We start from the raw sequence: 6,548 nt of genomic DNA on the forward strand, positions 1-6,548 counted from the left end.
TCTGTTGTCCCCTTCTCCTCCTGCCCTCAATCTTTCCCAGCATCAGGGTCTTTTCAAATGAGTCAGCTCTTTGCATCAGGTGGACAAGGTGTTGGAGTTTCAGCTTCAACACCAGTCCTACCAATGAACACGCAGGACTGATCTCCTTTAGGATGGACTGGTTGAATCTCCTTGCAGTCCAAGGGGGTTTATCAATAGATTTCTACCAAATTATAGAAATCAGGGGTACTTCTAATAGCATCCAGTCGAGAGTAAACCTGGCTTCCCTGGATTCTCCCACAAATCATTCAGCTAAATCCCAAATCCTATAACAGTTTTCATTTAAATCCCCCATCCTGAAATACCCTTCAGTGTGTGTGTTCTTCCTCATTGCAGTAAGTACTAAACCCAGTATGTTCAATGACTGGTGTATTCCTTTGGTTGATCTTTGGCTGGAGGCCATTGACTGTGCCACCCAAATATTTGTTGAACCAATGAAGGAAGAAAGGAAAGATTATCCTATGAACATAATGTTCCTAACCCAACATTCACAAATGAAACACACTGCCATCTACAGAGGAGCTAACAATGGGAGCTCCCATTGGTTTATCTCCATTTTCTAAGATTCCCTTAATCAAATTCTTACTGAAATTTAATTATAACCCAGCCTTTCTCCAGAAAGAAGTGAAAAGAAAGTGAAGTCACTCAGCTGTGTCCGACTCTTTGCAACCCCACGGACTGCAGCCTATCAGGCTCCTCAGTTCATGGGATTTTCCAGGCAAGAATACCGGAGTGGGTTACCATTTCCTTCTCCAGGGGGATCTTCCCAACCCAGGGATCGAACCCAGGTTTCCTGCATTGTACACAGACACTCTACCATCTGAGCCACCAGGGAAGTTAAATTTATGAAAAAAAACAGGTCAAATGATGCCTGTCTGTTTATTCAAGGTATAAAGCTATCCTGACTTTTCCTTTATCTGTTGTGAGTCAATACTGCTCAGAAAGAATACACACCTCCAAAGTAAATGTCAGTTCTGGATGAAACTTGGTAAACAGAGCCTTACACTCACACACCCAACCCCATTCATTCTGTTGCTACACACTTAGGTAGTATACTGCATACACTTCTCTGCAATCTTGGATCTACACTTGACTTCTACGAGACAGTTATAGAAAGTGAGTGGAACATTTAAAGCTTGTTTGTTTTGATTACTAATTATTGACTTGCCATATACAATCTGGAATTCCAGGTGATACAATGGGATATAAAACCATTATCCACTTACTCAAGGAGCTCAGAATGTGCAGAAAGAGATGCCAGGTTCTACCTTACAATACGATGCAAGGACCTATATTTTCATTTATCCATGAAAAACAAACATAAAAATAATGACTTTGATTCCCCTCATCTACCTGAAAGAAAATATCTTCTTTTCCAAGCCCTGAGGGGAAAACCTACAATTCCTCCTCTCTCCCTAATCCTGCACTGGCAGATACAATAATTCAAGCACTGGCAGCCTTCACACATTTTTGCCAACTCAAATAGATCTCTAAAAATAACATGGGTAAGGATACTTGACTAGAAATACTGATCATCACTCTGTTCTCAGGAAAAGGCTCTGAAGGCTATCTCACCATCCTTAAACGAAGAGCAAGCTGAATTCACATGCTCAACACATTGCAGAGGTTCTGAATAGTTATGGATTGTTTGATTCATTTCAGTAGAATAAGGTCACATCAATTTCAACGGAATAACAAGCCACTTATTGTCTACCTCCTCTGGGTCCTATGCTGTGTCGTAATGCAGAGCAAAAAGGTGTTCTGTAACTTGGAAATCTGTAACAATGAACTAGAACACTGACATTAGCAAGTAGAACAGGGTACAGACAGCTGAGCAAATAGTAAAGCAGTCTATGAATTAATAAATAATGCTAACATTTTGTGCAAATTGACTGAGTACACAACTTAACTGGGAATGCTGGCAGGAAACCTTGAGGAGTGTGTGCTCAGTCTGGATAAAGCCATGGAAAATCTACTACCTTTTCACTAATTAATCATCATGCAAGGTAGCAGACTGACAAAATAAACCTGGCTTTCCCACACCATTTTAAAGACCTGCTCAGGAGGCTTAGAATTTCCCCAGGGTGTTAAGGTCTCAGAACATGTCAGTAACTCATTGCTGGCCTAAGACAATCGCTTTAGCAGCTCTAAACCCTTTTCAAATTAAGGTAATAAAGTTAACTTTATAAGTCTTAATAAAAACTAATTTTAACTTGTTTTGCTCCTTTGCCTCAAAGAATCAGTAAGAAATACCATGTGTAGGCAATTCTATAACGAAGAAATCACTCCTCCTCACCCCATATCTCTTTTGAACTTCACGATAGACCTAGTGACTTGGTGAAGAGGGAATGAACAACATATCTGGTTTTCAGATGAGGTGAATAGGAGTGAGGTGAATTTCCTGTGTAATAGGGGCACAAGGGCTCCTTAATATTTCCTGTAAGATAAAATTATGGTAGATATTTTAAGACTAATCTACGGTACACAACATGTGCTTTGAAAATATTGTTAGAACACTTTATTGGTAAGGTGTATCTATTAATCAGGGCTTCCCAGGAGGCAATAGTGGTAAAGAATCCACCTGCCATGCAGGAGACTTGGGTTCAATCCCTGGGTCTGGAAGCTCCCCTGGAGTAGGAGGAAATGGCACCCCATTCCAATATTCTTGCCTGGACTATTCCACAGGCAGAGGAGCCTGGCAGGCTATAGTCCATGGGCTCGAAAAGAGCTGGACACAATGGAGCAACTGAGCACACACACACACATCATTAATCAAAGATCATCTAAAGCTAGTAGATGTTCAATGCTATATACCTATACACTTAATTGTATAATTGTCTTTGGTCTCAGCAAACTACCACAAATTTAAAAGGCAAGTTTGTGACTGTTCTGCAGACACTCAGAGAAATAAGGATTAATGAAGACTGGCCTGAAAGGAGAAGGCTCAGCTAAAATGAACTGCCAGTGAAACTGGGAAGATGCCAGCGTTGTGGCTAAGAAGCAGCAGCAGAGCAGTGGGCAGACAGCAAAGGAGCCCAAGAGAAAACAAGAGAGTGTTAATACAGAAATCGAGAAAATAGTAAAGGAGAAGTTGGCAATTTATCAGTGCAGTGCCTAGCACAGGGCTTGCAATGTAAGAAGCACTCAGTAAAGAAAAAAGATGAAAAAAGATGAAGTTAGATTTTAACCAAGCAGTGAGCTTTCCTCAATCTTATCAATCAGATAATCACTGCTTCTCTTGTGGAAGACAGAAGTTTCTTTCCCAATAATCCTCCTGAGAAAGTAGAACTATCTGTACAAGTTTCTATTTTGTCAGAAGATGTTCTAATTTTTTTTTATTCTATGACAAAGCCAGCCATTGGAAATTTTTGAAAATGCAGATGAAAGCAGTGTTTAAGGGAAATTAATCTGGCTGTGGTATGTAGTTTAGGTTAAAGAGAAGAGAGAATGGTGTTGGTGAATATGGCTAGAACTCAGGTGCATCAGGCAGGTAAGGGAAAATGAGGGCCAGCAGGGAAGTTTTCAGTGAGAAAGGGGAAAATGGCCACATAATATACTAGATTTTACTCTATAATTTAAAAATCAGAGGAACTCTAAGGAAGCACTTAGTGACAAAAATAGAGATGAATCGTGCTAATACTTTTTAGTATTAGAAAAGAGAACTCTTTTTCATGGGACAGCATTTGTCCTTCGTCCTCTCCAATGTGAATGTTGAACAACAGGTTTTTTTTTATCCTTTTCCTGGAAAAGACGACTCTTCATCAGAGAAGATGGAACACAAATGGTATGAAGATTCTTGTCCAGAGTGAACTTCTCCAAAATCCCGAACTCAGAATGTCTAGGTTCCAGACCTAAGAGTTGCCTGTGGGTGAATGCTAAGGAAAACAGAATGACCCAGTTTTTGAAGGAGCAGGAGCATTAAGCCACTGCCCTGCTACCTCATGAGAGCATGCTGGAGTTGGTACTTAATACACAAGACTATTTCCACTTCCGCAATGTAATCACTGTCACCTTTATCTCCAAATATGTCAACCTAGATACCTGAACCTAGTCAACCTAAGACCTAGGTAGTCAATGAAGAGAACAATGTAACTGACAAAAGGAGAGTGATGAGCACAAATACGTGAAAGGGTTTTTCAAAGACTGTTGGCCCCCTTTTCAAGATTATTATTATCTGGTGACCCTTGTAAAAATAACTAGTATTGACATGATCTGTTAGTCAGTTCAGTTGCTCAGTTGTGTCTGGCTCTTTGCGACCTCATGGACTGCAGCACGCCAGGCTTCCCTGTCCATCAATAACTCTTGGAGCTTGCTCAAACTCATGTCCATCAACTCGGTAATATCATCCAACCATCTCATCCTCTGTCGACCCCTTCTCCTCCTGCCCTCAATCTTTCCCAGCATCAGGGTCTTTCCCAATAAGTCTGTTCTTCGCATTAAGTGACCAAAGGATCAGAGTTTCAGCTTCAGCATCAGTCCTTCCAATGAATATTCAGGGTTGATTTTTCTTTAGGATTGACTAGTTGGATCTCCTTGCAGTCCAAGGGACTCTCAAGAGTTTTCTCCAATACCACAGCTCAAAAGCATCAATTCTTTGGTGCTCAGCTTCCTTTACAGTACCACTCTCACATCCATACACGACTACTGGAAAAACCATAGCTTTGACTAGATCAACCTTTGTCAGCAAAGTAGTGTCTCTGCTTTTTAATATGCTTTCTAGGTTGGTCATAGCTTTTCTTCCAAGGATCAAGCATCTTTTAGTTTCATGGCTGCAGTCACCATCTGCAGTGATTTTGAAACCCAAGAAAATAAAGTCTGTCACTGTTTCTTTCCATTGTTTCCCCATCTATTTGCCATGAAGTGATGGGACCAAATGCCATGATCTTTGTTTTTTGAACGCTGAGTTTTAAGCCAGCTTTTTCACGCTCCTTTCACTTTCATCAAGTGCCTCTTTAGTTCTTCTTCGCTTTCTGCCATAAGAGTGGTGTCATCTGCATATCTGAGGTTATTGATATTTCTCCTGGCAATCTTGATTCCAGCTTGTGCTTCATCCAGCCCAGCATTTCACATGATGTACTCTGCATATAAGTTAAATAAGCAGGGTGACAACATACAGCCATGATGTACTCCTTTTCTAATTTGGAACCAGTCTGTTGTTCCATGTTCGGTTCCAACTGTTGGTTCTTGACCTGCATACAGATTTCTCAGGAGGCAGGTAAGGTAATCTGGTATTCCCATCTCTTGAAAAATTTTCCACAGTTTGTTGTGATCTACACAGTCAAAGGCTTTGGTGTAATCAATAAAGCAGAAGTAGATGTTTTTCTGATACTGGGTAGGATTTATTTCCTTTTGTTTTGTAGGGGAAAGGAGGCCGGTTAGTGAGTGCCAACCTGGTATCCCTATACCAGGTACTGTTTCATTTAAGTTAAAAAGAAATACCTCGCGTTCAGTCTAGCCGTTGTATTTTTTCCTCAGTGCTGTTATCACTAAGCCCAATCCAAACTCTCTAAATAAAACTAAGAGGAAGAGCTTTCAGTTCAGTTCAGTTCAGTCGCTCAGTCGTGTCCGACTCTTTGCGACCCCATGAATCACAGCACGCCAGGCCTCCCTGTCCATCACCAACTCCCGGAGTTCACTCAGACTCACGTCCATCGAGTCGGTGATGCCATCCAGCCATCTCATCCTCTGTCGTCCCCTTCTCCTCCTGCCCCCAATCCCTCCCAGAATCAGAGTCTTTTCCAATGAGTTAACACACCACAAACTCTTATTAATCTTATAATGTGTGTTTCTTAATATTTGTGCACTCGGTCGCTTAGTCCCGGGGGACTCTTTGAGGGCCCCACAAACTGTTGCCTGCCCGGCTCCTTTGTTCATGGAATTTTCCAGGCAAGAATACTGAAGTAGGGTGCCATTTCCTCCTCTAGGGGTTCTTCTGCGACACAGGGATCGAACCCAGGTCTCCTGCATTGGCAGGAGGATTCTTTACCACTAGCACCACACCGGAGAAGCCCCTTCTTGATAATTACTTGGCGCCCAAAAAAATAAAACAACAACCTCTGGGTTCATGGCCTTGAGAGGGCGTCTGGTTCAGGTGTTAGCTAAGTTCTCTTAACTTCTACAGAACCGGCGCTTTTAGATATTGCCCCACAACGGACTACGTTTCCCAAGAGGCCACACCGGAGAGAGAGGCCCATGAAGTGCATTGTGGGAATTGTAGTCTCCTGGGTGACTACCCTCGTCCAATTCCGGGCTCTCGCTCCGATTCCGGGATGGTTAAACCAAGGAGCTTACCAATTAGCTGGGGCCATGTCGCTGAGGCCGTGGTCCAACCGAGACAGCCGGTGTGAGAATCGCGCATAGCGATTAGTCGAATCCTTGACCTAGGGGGCGGGGAAATTAGGTGGGCGGGGAGGGCCGCGACGATTGGGCGAGGCGTACGCGGCGGCGGGCGTGGATTGGCTGCCCGCTGGGACAGGGAGGTCTGGGAAGGGGTGGAGGAAGGAGACCAG

This window comes from Bison bison, unplaced genomic scaffold (assembly GCF_000754665.1).
Source record: "Bison bison bison isolate TAMUID 2011002044 unplaced genomic scaffold, Bison_UMD1.0 scf7180017864296, whole genome shotgun sequence".
Taxonomy (NCBI): Eukaryota; Metazoa; Chordata; class Mammalia; order Artiodactyla; family Bovidae; genus Bison; species Bison bison.